At 45.7% G+C, this 13,637-nt stretch overlaps 1 pseudogene; it reads left to right on the plus strand.

Moving 5' to 3' along the window:
- The first annotated feature begins 1,983 nt into the window (after positions 1 to 1,983).
- LOC121436784 lies at positions 1,984 to 3,452 on the plus strand (annotated as a pseudogene).
- The last annotated feature ends 10,185 nt before the right edge of the window (positions 3,453 to 13,637 follow it).

The following is a 13,637-nucleotide window of genomic DNA, read 5'->3' on the forward strand; positions in this document are numbered from 1 at the left end:
AGCTCCTGTGAAGGCTTGAATGAGCATGGCCCCCATAGACCAGCTGTGAATACTTGGTCACCAAGGAGTATTGCTAATTGAAAGGATTATGAGGTGTGGCGTTGTTGAAGGAAGTGTGTCACTGGAAATGGGCTTTGAAATTTCAAAAAGTCTATTCCAAGCCCAGAGCCTTTCTCTCCCTGTTGCCTGTGGATCTGGATGTAGAACTCTCAGCTACGTCTCCTGCACCATGTCTGTCTCAGTGCCACCATGCTCTCTATCATGATGAAGATGGGCTACATTTCTGTAACTATAAGCAAACCCCAATCAAATGCTTTCTTTTATAAGGGCTGCTTTGGTCATGGTACCCCTGCACAGAAATAGAAATCCTAACTAAGACACACACCAAACTGAGCTACATCCCCACCCCTGTGGAGGGGTTCTGTGGTGTATATACATATATATGTATTTGAAAAGTTTCTGCACCCCGATAAGCCTCTCCACCAATGCAACAAGCCAAATCAGACCAAGTCAAACAGACTTAGAAAGATCCCAGATTTAGTGGATATAATGCTCCGGATGATTTTCCAGCCCCCAGAGAGGAGATGGGGAAGAGAGACCAAAATAACCGTGTGTCTGTTTTCTGGGGGGGGGGGGCGGTTTAAATATCCTGTGGGAGTGGTCTTGAGCATCTCTGGGGGAGCAGCCATGTTCAGTGGGTTTTCTGAGATGAGGCAGAGTTTGGAGAGAGAAAGATCGGGGAGGGAGATTGAGGTGGGGTTTCCACAAGAACAGTATCTATATCTGGAGAGTCAGTTTTCATGATATGCTATCTTCTTCAGTTCTTTGTACCTTATTTTTTTAGATTTAATTTTACTATTATTACCATGTGTTTATATATGTATATAGGCAAGCCATGACATTCATGTGTGAAGCATTTATCTAATTATTCTTTATCAGTAAAACTCAGGAGTCAGACATTGGGGCAATAACCTGAATAATCAGAAAAGCAGTGGAGAAGTGACCAGTGACCTATCTCTCTCATTCTTCCTTCCAGAAAGCCAGAGACTCTCTCCAAAGCCCCACCCTACTGCTTTCTGTGTCTGTCTTTCTGTCCTCAGTCCTCCATGACCTCTAAGGTGAATTTTGGTCTGCTAGTAGCCAGCCATGCCCTCTGATTCAAAGCAAATTTCATTGGCTTTTTCTGGAGCATCAGAATGCAATCAAAATATCCCACAACACACGTGGAGGTCAAAGAGCAACTTACGTGGAGTTGGTTCTCACCCACTTCTACATGGATTCCAGGGAGGTCCCTGTTAGAGTTTCTATTGCTGTGAGTAAACGCCATAACCAAAGGCAACCTGGGAGGGAAAGGGTTTGGCTCATCTTATACTTCCAGGTAACAGTCCATCTTTGAGGGAAGTAGGGGCAGGAACTCAGTGCAGGAATGTGGAGGCCAGAAGTAAGTCAGAAACCATGGAAGACTGCTGCTTACTGGCTTGCTTCTGATGGTTTGCTCTACCTGATTTCTTATACATCCCAGGACCACCTGCAGAGGGGTGGCACCAACCCATCATGGGCTGGGCCTTCCCATATTAGTCATCAACCAAGAAAATGTCATAGCCGGGTGGTGGTGGTGGCACACCTTTAATCCCAGCACTCAGGAGGCAGAGGCAGGAGGATCTCTATGAGATCGAGACCAGCCTGGTCTACAAGAGCTAGTTCCAGGACAGGCTCCAAGGCTACAGAGAAACACTGTCTTGAAAAAAACAAAAGGGGGGAAAAAGAATGTCATACAGGTCAGTCTGGTGGGGGCTTTTCCCAATTGAGTTTCCTTCTTCCCAAATGACTTTAGCTCATATCAAGTTGACATAAAACTAGCCAGCACAAGAAATCAAACTTGGGACATCAGGACAGTGTAGCCACGTACTGAGCCATCTCATCAGCCCCTCCATCTTATATTTTGAGATAGGGTCCTGATACAGTTGACTTAGGATAGCGGCGATGGATGCTCAGCAGCTGCAGGAAGATCTGACATCTCTACTTCAGGTGAGAGCACACACCTTTGGTCCCAAGGACATTATTGTAGAATATCACACAAAAGTGGATTCTTGCCAAAGCTGGTTACATAATGAGTTACCTAACCGGCTTGGTTATTGTTTGTTCATGGTTCCCGGGACATCAGGTAGCAGCCACCTTAACTAAGCCATCCCTGATGTCTCCAGTGGCTCCACAATGGTTGTCTACAACTTTACCTGGATCTTTCAGCCTTTGTTCTTTTCAGGTCCCTCCCTGAACCTGGAACTTGCAGCCAACCTCAGGTATCCACCTGTCTCTCTTCCCAGTGCTGGAATTCTGTGATGTCAAACTCAAGTCCTCATGATCATGTGATAAACACCTTACTAACTGTGCCACCTCCCCAGGCCCAGGTCCTGTGTGTGTGTGTGTGTGTGTGTGTGTGTGTGCGCGCGCGCGCGCATGTGTGGTGTATTTGTGTGGGTGTGTGCGTATGTGTGTGTGTGTGTGTGTGTGTTTACTAAGTTAACCAGGTTGTTCTTGAAATCTTGAACTCACCCTGTATCCCTGACAGACCTTGAGCTTGTGATCCTCCTGCCTCAGCCTCCTGAGTAGCTGGGATGATCCTCCCATACTATCAGGCCAGGCTAACTAGACAAAACATTTTCAGAAAGTTGATGTGGTAGCTGGTCCAACAAGAAAAACACCAAATATACAAAGACCTCTGTGCAGTGAGAGACAAAGCCAAGGAAGACGAGCTTCACAAGGACAGAGTCCCCAAATATGCCCATTTAAATATGGATCTGCACGTCTTCATTGAAGTCTTCGGGCCCCTCTGTGAGGCTTACTGCTCTTATGGCCCATGCCATGGAGGAAGTCAAGTAATTTCTAGTACTAGCTATAATGGATGATGTCTGCCAGGAGCAGTTTCTAGAACTGTCCTACTTGAATAGAGTTCCTGAACCCTCTCATGGTTGTGGGGTACCAGTGAGAGGACAAGGAGCTGCCCCGTCTCCTCCACCTCTTCCCGGAGGTCCTGGTGTTGAACCACCTGGAGGGGCTTTGGTTCGTGGGACCCCAGTGGAAGGCTCCATTACCAGAGGTACCACTGTGACTCAAGGAGTGCCACCCCCACCCACTATGAGAGATGCCCAACAATAAGAGCTCCGACAGCAGGCATCCAGAGAATACCTTTACCTCCAACACCTGCACCAGGAACCTATGAAGACTGTGGAGATAATGATACATATACAGAACAGAGTGATGAAGGAATATGAAGGGTATTACAGCCAGAGCCAGGGGGAGTCAGAATAGTATGACTATGGACGCGGGGAGCTTCAAGGTTCTTATGAAGCTTATGGACAAGATGACTGGAATGGGACCAGGCCATCACTGAAGGACCCCCAGGTAGGCCAGTGAAGGGATCATACAGAGAGCACCCATACGGATGTTATTAAAAACAAACAGGAGGGGAAAACATCCGTTATGAGCAAGTTGTTACTGATTTCTTGTATCCCAGGATTCCTGTTGCTTTACCCACAACAGACAAGCAACTAAATGTTTTTCTTCGTGGTCCCATTCTTTTCCCCACCTTCCTCCATTCTTAACTCTTCATTCTGGCTTCTGTATGTAGTATTTTAAAATGAGTTAAAATAGATTTACGATATCAAATTTAAAAAAAAAAAAGAAAGAAAAACACCAAGTAGTCTAAAGGCTTCCTATTCTAGGAATACCAGACATCCAGACATCCTCCTCCACTTGTCTGTCTGAACGCACAGGTGTACCTGGCTGCAGTGGACACTGAAGAACACAGTGAAAAACACTTCCTGAAATAAAATGCTCAAAATAGTCCCACGGTTGCAAAGTAACGCAGGCAGGTAGGTGCTGTATAAACAATTCCCTGGCAGGGTGAGTCTCAGACTCAATCTAGATGCAGAACCACCTGCAGGGCTTAGTACAGAGATTGCTCAGTCCAAACCAGAGCTCGGGGTGTGGCCTGGAGATTTGCATTTCTCTACAGTCTCCCAGGTATGTTATCGTCTGGAGACAACACTTGGAGCATCAACACTCTGGCACCCACATCTCGATTTCCCCCACCTCCTAACTTTGCCTGTTTCTTTTTGAGACATTCGAGATCAAGATCCCTACAATTTGAGACTTCCTCTTGACTTGCTCATAACATCCATTAATTTTATTTTATTTTTTGTGGTGGGGCAGGGCAGGCAGGTTCTCATGTAGCCCAGGCTAGGAAGTGAGAAGAAACTGTTGATCCTCATGCCTCCAATTCCCAAAGTCAGAAATTACAGACCTCTGTTAGCAAACCTGGCTTCCTCCTTTGGAAAGACTCAGAATTGTGCTATGGTGTGTAAGAGAGAGATTGCATTATGGTGTGTAAGAGAGAGATTGTGCTATGGTGTGTAAGAGAGAGATTGTGCTATGGTGTGTAAGAGAGAGACAGGGGAAGGTAAAAACCAAAACAAAGCCCTCAACCTTCACTGTTCCTCCCTTTTCCCCTCCCTTCTTTCCCTCCCTTTCTTTTTTCTTTCCTTTTGAAAGTCTTTAACGCTGTCCCCATTGACTATTTTCTTTTCTGCAGCCTCCTGTTGCCCTTTCCCACGCCATTACATTCTACTGCTCATACAGATGGTTTGTAACTGATCCGGTCTTTGTTGGTCCAGCTTCCTCCTGACCAATAAACTCATCCTCAGTAAGTGTAAGAAAAGCTGGGGGCTTAGAACATGTCACCTCTATTCAGTGGATTTGTTTGGCTTTGTATTGGCATTGCTTTGTCTTCTCTGACTCACCCAGTCTGAACTTGTTTGTTTGTGACAAGGTCTCCCTTTACAGTCCTGGTTGGCCTAGAATTCACTGCATAGAACAGGCTGGCCTCAAATTCACAGAGATCTGTCTGCCGCTGCCTCCCAAAGTCTGAAATTAAAGGTGTGTGTCACCGTACCAAGCCTTTCCTTCCTCATTGCTATGGTACAGGTATGTGCCACCTCGTCCCTCTCTGTCCCCTCCCCCCATTCCAGGAATTGAATCACGGCCTTGCCTATGCTAGATAAGCACTTTATCACTGAGTTATACCTCAGGCCCTCTTAGGAAGTACTTTTTTCTCCTTTAGACAAAGTAAGTAGAAGAGGAACCCTTTTCTACAGCTTCTATAAGAATACGGTGCTTGGTGCCACGGCCGCCGCTTTATCTCAAAGAATAGTTATCTGTATGGACACAAGGCAATGCATTTAGGATGTCAAAGCAGAAAGCTGGAAACCACCTAGGTTATATCTTTTGGCCACTTACCAGAACTCCCTGTCTTTAGATTTCTTGCTGTGTGAAATAACAAACCCTTATTTATTTTCTTTGAGCTATTGTCTCGAAAATCTTTTTTCCCTATTTTAAGACAAGGTTGTAGGAATCAGTCCTCAAACTTTAGTGTTCATGTCAGCTCCGCTCTGGGACAGGCATGGCGATGTGCATCTGGAGTCCCAGGACTCAGGACCCTTAGGCGGGAGTGGGGGTGGGATGTCACCTGAGTCCAGGAGTTTGAGACCAGCCTGGGCAGCAAACGTGAGCCCTCTGTGTTCGTTCCTGTTGTTCTACCTGAAACGAAGAAACTTGAAGGAGGGAGGAGTTCTTTTGGGTCCCAATTTGAGGGAAGCGCGTCCATCGTGGAGGGGAAAGAACGGGAGCAGGAACAGAAGGCTGTAGATGGAGAGCAGACAAGATATGGAGTCCGGCTGTCCGTCCTCAGGGCTCTGCCCCACCCAGGGACACGACTTCCGTCAAGGCTCCACCTCCCAAAGATTCCACAATTGTCCAAAACGGTGTCAGCAGTTGGGGAGCACATGTTCAAACACACAAGCTTATGGGGGTACACTTCATATTCACACAGCCGCTCTGTCTCAGAAAAACGGAAGCAAACCAAACAAGTGAACCTTTTGTCCTGGAGCCTGAGAGTCTACATGTCTTTCAGTCTCCGAAGCGATGCCCACATGGCTGAGCTAAAGACCACACTGTCAATGGTACGAGTCTAGGTTATTTTCACCAGCCGTTCTGTGACGCATGCGTCCTGTCTGATAGCATCCCTCTAGCTTACACGCCTTACTAAATATGAAATAAATAAATTATTATATACCTTCTTGTTTTTCCAGATCCATTTTTACTTAAAAAAAAAAAGGCTGGTGGCATGGTTCACTGGGTAAAGGTGCTTGCCAACAAGCCTGGAGACCTGTGTTCAAATCCCCAGAGCTCACATGGCAGGAGAGAGCTGCCTCCTGCAATTGTCCTCTGACCGCCAAGTGTTTGTTATTGTACATACTCTAGCATACACACAAAGAAATAAATGTAAAAAAAAAAATGTTTTTTTAAAGAATAAAGCTCAAAGTTTGATGTTAATAAAGAGAAAAGGGGAGATTCTTCATTTTTGAATTTTGTGAAAATTTATTCTATGTGTATGAATGTTTGCCTACACTTAAGTCTGTGTACAACACCAGGCACTGCCTAAGAAGGCTGGAAGAGTGTGTTCGTTCCTCTGAAACTGGAGTTACAGATGGTGAGCTGCCATGTGGGTGCTGGGAATTGAACCTGGGTCCTCTGAAAGGGCAGTTTATGTTCTTAACCTTGGAGCCATCTCTCCAGCCCCACCCTCGCCCTTCTCTTAAGCCTCTGTGGAGATGGCTCAGTGGGTAAAGGTGCTTCCAGCCAAGCCTGCAGCCCGAGTTCTAACTCCAGAAAACCCACATGGTGGAAAAGGAAAAGCAGCCCTGCAAGTTGTCCTCTGACATCCACAAGTGTTCCCTCAAATGAGTAGAAAACATTAGAAAGAAAGAAAAAGGGTCCCAGAGAGATGGCTTAGCGCTGAGTGCTTGTTGCTGTACTGTGATGACACAGGCCTCTAATCCCAGCACTCAAGGGGCAGAGGCGCATGAATCACTGAATTTGAGGCTAGCCAGGGCTATGCAGAGAAACCCTGCCTCAAAAAACAAAGGCAAAATAAAATAAACTAGTGCTTGCTGCCGTTGCAGAGGAATCAAAGTTCTGTTCCCACTAGCCAGATGGCTCACAACTGCCTGTAACTCCAGCTCCAGTGGATCAGACACCCCAGGCACCTGCACATCCCACACACAGCTGAAAAAAAAATACTTGTAATTAAAAACAAAGTTGTTCTGCTTTTTCAGAGAACCTGAATGCAATTCCCAGCACCTACATGGTGGTTCATTACAGACAGAACTCCAGTTCCTGGGGATCTGATGCCCTCTTCTGGCCTCTTTAGGCACCACACACACACACACACACACACACACACACACACACGGTACATAGACATGTGTGCAGACAAATGCCCATGTACATAAAACAAAATAAAAAATAAAATAAACGAAATACTTTAAAAGAAAGAGAAAAAGATGAAGGGTGGTGGTGGCCCACAGTTTTAATCCTAGCACCCAGGAGGCAGAGGCAGGTGGATTTCTGTGAGGTCAATGCCAGCCTGGTCTACAGAGTGAGTTCTAGGACAGCCATGGCAACACAGAGAAACCCTGTCTTGAGGAAAAACACACACACACACAGAAAAAAGAAAAGAGAGAGAACTTTTATCATTACGGCCTGATCGTAAGCTATACAGAGCTGGTGGCGCCTGTGAAAAAAACCTTAATTTTTTTTTCTTCTTGCTTAAGCAGACTTCTGAAAAGTATTTCTATTCCAAGTTTCATACAGAGAAACCTAATTTAACCTAGCTACCCCCACCCCTCCCCATGGAATTAAAAATAGCATACATGGATGTACTTCGTGCCAATTTCCCTTAGGACGTCTGCAGATGTTAACACACACTTCAAAGTCCAAAAAGGAACCTGATTTTCATGGAGGAGTGGGTGGGGAATAGAAGTCCCTTGATCCCGGTAACAATGCGGTTGGATATCACTGTGGTTTCCTCTACTGAGAATTTCTTTGCTAATGAAGAGTGTGAGTCTTTTATTTTAGTGAAAACTGGAAATTTCCAGTAAACTAAGAGGCCTTAATTCCTTTGCTATCAAAATGTATGCTTCCCTAAACTCAGGGCCTTTTAGCGAGATGTGGTTGCCACAAGAGAAAGACGGCCAGTCTAGAGATGGCACAGTGATTAAGGCAGATCCTCGTCTTTCAGAGGACTTGACTCGGGTCCCAGGATGCACAGCAGGGGTTCACAGCTGCCTGTAACTCCAGCTCCAGGCAATCTGATTACCTCTTCTGTTATCCACAGGCACCCGCATCCTTATAACACACACACAAACACACACACACACACTACATACACACAAACAAAAAAAATAGCACATCTTCCTTTTTAAAAAGTACGTAAGTAAGTAAGTAAAATATTCATGGACAGGGGAAATCCCATCCATTGAGAGCTGGGGTAAGGATTTCAGGTGGGAAGTTCATTTATTGCTTTGTTAAAAATGCTAATTGAAGCAAGTGTGCAAGCATAATCACAGTTACTCAGGAGGCTGAAGTAGAAAGACTGTGCTGCCACACTTGGTTCAGTTTGCACTTGGGACATGGAGAGAGGAGAATCAGGAGCTTAAACTCATCCTTGGCTATATGGCAGTTTCTAAGCCAGCCTGGGCTACATGCAAACCTGTTTCAAGCAAAACAAAAACGTATTTTTTTTTTTTTTTAAGGAGAGTTCAGGATATGGTTCAATGCTTGCCTAGAATGTGTGAAGTCCTAGGTTCAATTGCTAGTCTTGTCATTTAAACAATGCTAATGGAGCCAGGTGTGGAGAAACGCACCTGTAATCACAGCGCTGGGGAAGCAAACACAGGAAGAAGCCATGGTCATGGCCAATGTCTACACGGGCAGATCCTGCCTAAAACAGTAACAAAAGAAATAGACCAACACCAAATTCAACACTGCTCTACGAATCCTAAAACATCAGGTGTGTGGGCTGACGAGATGGTTTCCCCACTAAAGGTACTGTCCTTGCCACCAAGACTGACAACCTGTGTTTGATCTGGGGACCCACACAATGGGAGGAAAGACCTAACTCTGGGTTCCATCTCCATAAGGGTAAAAAGCAATAACAAAAACCATGAGTGAGTAAATAGGGGTGGTGGGGAGTTTCACTGTTACTCATAGACCTGAAGGACTGAAGGGTTACTAAAACCTTACACCCCCAAACAGGAGGGGTGTAGGGTCAGCCACTGGAGGAAGACTGCCAAGCCACAGAAGCCAAACCCACTAGAAGCCAGGAGAATAATTAGCCGGCTCACATTCTCTCTCCTCTGCTCTCTTGCTGGCAAGTCCTGTGAGCTGAGCTGAACAAGAAGCCAGAGGGGAAAGGAAGTCATCCGTGCAGCCCGTAAAGGGCAGCTCATGGGGCACGGAGTCCAGAGGAAAAGAAAGTGCACCCGAGGGGCAACGTGACAACCGTCCGGCACACTCGTGACCTGGCACTCCTCCAGAAACACTTCCGCCCGTGAACCCTAACACAGGCATGGACTATCCTGCAGATAGCAGGTTTTTTTTGCTTTAATTTGTCTCTGTCTTCTGGGTGTGGGAGTCACAGATGTGAACCATCATGAGGTGCTGAAGACCAAAACGAAGGATTTGTGTGTGCTGCCTCCCCTATCCCTTGTTTTTGATTGATTGGTTGGTTGGTTGATTGATTGATTGATTGATTAAGACAAAGTCTCACTATGTAGTCCTGGCTGACCTAGAACTCATTACATACACCAGTCTGGCTTCAAACTCACAGAGAATGCCTTCCTCTGCCTCCCAAATACTGGGATTAGAGGTGCACCCCCACCACAACCAGCCTTTTAGCCTTACTTTTAACAATATTTCAAATGTATTCTTTTGCAATTTCATGATATATACAACACATCTTGACCATATCTACCCCAAATCTCTCTTTCTGGTCTCCCTCAGGCACACCCCAACATATCCGCCTCCCATTCTACTGTTCTCTCCTTTTTTCTCAGTAACCCACTGAGTTCAGTCCGAGTTGCCTACTGGAATGTTGACTTTACCTTGTTGCATTGGCCTTAGTGGGTGACCACAGCTGTTGTGAGCTCAGGAGTGTCACAGCTGTGTCTGGAAGGTAACACCTCACAGCACTCCTCCCCATCCTCTGGCTCTTACACAATGTTCCTCAAGTCATGGTGCAATTGGTACACCTGCCACTTAAGGCTCAGCACTCCAGCTGAAGCTTCTCCCACAGAGGCTATGTGCTCCTAAGCCATGGGCTTTGGGTCGGGGCTATGATACTAGGCATTCCTCCTGTGGAATGGGCCTCAGACCCAATCAGAAGGCAGCTGTTAGCCCCACCAACAGCTATATCTGGATGACAAGTTGGTATGGTAGCATGCATGACCCAATGGGTAGGACCACCGAGCCTTTCTCTTCCCCAGGGGCCTATACATCACCCTTGTTTCTATGAAAGCTAGCCAGCCAGGAATAAGTTCTCCGGTCAGCTCCAACTTGATGTATCTATGTTCTATAAAGGAAGTGTGTAGTGCGTTCAGCAATATGGTCCTACCATCTAGTTATGGTGGGCAACCAAAAATCATGAGAAAATGCTGTTTCCCTAAGCAATAACTCCTAGGAAGAGAGCCCATGCCTGGAATCTATTTATTAAACCATGTCTTCTGGGGTAGCATTGTCTATCCATGTCAGGTACCTGTGTTCAAAGTCCTTTTTTAATTCTATTTTTTATTAGCTTATAATGTAGTGTGTCTCCATAAGGCTTGCTCATACTTACGCTCATCCTTCGTTTTGGTTACCCCATCTCCCATCTCCTTGCTTTCCTGTCTTAGTTGCATTTCTGTTGCTGTGACAAGAGACCCTGACCAAGGCCACTTCTGAAAGAAAGCATTTGATGGCGCTCCAGAGGATCTCGTGTCCTTTGGCCTCCGTAGCTCTGCAGCCACTGTACTCATGAGCACACACCTCCCCACACACAATTTTAAAAATTGATACTTTTAATTGTAAAACTGATGGAGATCAGAAGATGGTGTGAAGGCACCGTAGGCATAACATGGCATTCTGTTTAATAGGAAGGGTCTTAAAACATAGATAATGAATGTTAAAAAATATATAAACAAATAAATTTGAATATAGAATAAGGATGGTGAGGTGCTTGCCTTTCACGTCCTTGAACTCAGAGACCCACCTGCCTCTGCTGGGATTGAAAATGTGGCCACCACTGCCCAGCTTTCTTTCTTCCTTCCTTCCTTCCTTACTCCCTCCATCCATCTTTCTTTCTTTCTTTCTTTCTTTCTTTCTTTCTTTCTTGTGATACTGGGGATTGAACCTAGGGCTTGACAAGTACTCTACCACTGAGCTGCATCCTCGATCCTTTAATGTTGTTGTTTTGTTTTTCCAAGACAGGTTTCCCTGGGTAGTCTTGACTGTCCTGAAACTCGCTCTGTAGACCAGGGTGGTCTCGAACTCAGAGATCCGTTGCCTCTGCCTCCCAAGTGCTAAGGATTAGAGGTATGTGCCACCACTGCCCAGCTAATATTTTTTATTTTGAGAAAGACTCTCATTAAGTATCCTAATATGGCCTCAAAGTTTCTCAGTAGGTCAGGCAGGCTTTGAGCTTCCCATTGTTCAACCACCCAAGCTGCTGGGATTACAAACCAGTGCCCACCAGGTCTGGCTTACATTTCCTCCCTTTGGGAGTGTTTACATGAAGCTGGGAAGATTTTCCAGTCAGCAAAGTGCCTGCATCTGAGTATAAGGACCTAAGTTCAGGTCCTCAGCACCTATAAGGGCCAAGCTCAGGCTTTAATCAGTATCTTTAGTCCCAAGCATGTCTAACTCAGAGCTGGAGGGTTGCGCTGATAACAGATATATCCTTGAAGCTCATTGGCTGCCCAGCCTGGCCCAATCCATCAGGTACAGAATCCGTGAGAGACCCTGTTTCCTCGATGCATCTCCTGTGCCTATGATACAACACCTTGGCAAAAGCAACTTAACGGGGAAAAAGGCTTATTTGGCTCACAATCCCACGTTACAGTTCATCATTTCAGTCAAGGAGGCAAGAACTTGAAACAGCCAGTCACATCTCACCGAGAGTAGAGGGAGAATAGATGCAGTCAGCTTGCTTTCTCCACTTTTACACAGTCCTGGATTGAAGCCTAGGGAATGGGGCCACTCCAGTTCGTGGTGGGCATTCCCAGCTCCCACATGGCTGGCCTCAAACTCACAGAGATCTGCCTGCTTTACCTTCTCGAGTACTAGGATTAAAAACGTGTGTGCTACCACACCTGGGGAAAAAGAAACAAACAAACAAAGACAAAAAAAATGGTTTATATGGTATCAAAAATACAAGTTACTCCTGGCTACCAGGCAAGTGTCTGCCCTTGTCCCTTGGAGGTAAACGAAGCATTTCCTCTTTTAATTCCCCACAGGGAGACCAAAAACAATGGACAAGGGCTAGACCAAGTGGGGCCAGTAAACTCTGACCCACAACCTCTGCAGAGAGTAATTAACTTCTACCCAGAAACCCATTCTCTTTCCAACACAGGACCATCCAGAGAAAGCCAAATACAACTCCCAAGACAATTGCTTAAGATACTGCATTTCTTGGTAGCCTGCCTCCACCGCCCCTGCTCCAATGACCTCAGATCTTAGCGGATCCAAAGCTGTCTCTTTTCACTCTGTTTCCTTCTCACCCGCTCCGCCTTCCTTGAGTCTCTGCCAGGCGCAAGAGAGGGTGGCGGGCACCTTCTGCAGCCAGCTCTGAATATAAATGTCCACCACGCTCGTCTGCGTTGTCGTCATTTGCTTCGATGCCACTGGATGAATAATAAAAGATGTCATAAAGCCATGCTATGAAAAGAGCCACAGTTATTAAACATTTGTAAAGTGCTTTACAGTCACTTTGGTGTGGCTCATAAACACCTCCAAAGTACCGATACCCCCATTTCAGAGCTGAGAAAATTGAGAAGCAACTAGGAGATTAGGTGACTTGCCTAGAGCTAGGAATGGAACATAAATTTTAAGGTCTGTTGTTTATGCGCCGAGTCCAGGCTGCCCTTTGGAATCATTACCATTTTAAAGTATTTGGCTCTGGGTTAAGTGAATATTAAGCAGTAGATCGCATTTCAGCCTGGCAGGCGTGAAAGTATTGTTTTTAGTTTGTTTTTCTAACTCTTAGTAGGGGACATATGGGCTGCATTAACTCTACTGGGTAGCACAATTTCAAAGATAGTTTCTCTTCCAAAAAAATTTTCACCGTCATTTAGCATTTGAAAGTTCAACACATGCCATCAGCCCTCTTGTTTTTCTCAAAGTTTTGCCTCTTGCAGGAAAGTGGGTTGGAGGTCACAAATCCAGCCAGGAATATGCTTTGTGGCTGGGGATGATTTCCAATCATGAGGGGAGAGGGAAGGAGACAGCATGGACAAAGGTCTTCTTGCATGGGATTTTCTCTTTCTTTCTTTCTTTCTTCCTTTCTTCCTTTCTTTCTTCATCGCCCCCTCATCCCCATCCTCCACATCAACTAAAGCCTTCAGGTTGGAAACTGAGATTTACAGCACCTAATCAGGGGAGGATGCTTATCTAGATGGCAAGGGAGGATGGAAAAGAAGTGTTTTGGTGGCTCCTTGCTGTCTGCACAAATGCATCTATCCCTGTCCCCTCCACTCTTGGGTATTTAA

The sequence above is a fragment of the Microtus oregoni genome, unplaced genomic scaffold, assembly GCF_018167655.1.
Source record: "Microtus oregoni isolate MIOR12 unplaced genomic scaffold, Mior012 000002F_ref0000024, whole genome shotgun sequence".
In the NCBI taxonomy this organism is placed as follows: Eukaryota; Metazoa; Chordata; class Mammalia; order Rodentia; family Cricetidae; genus Microtus; species Microtus oregoni.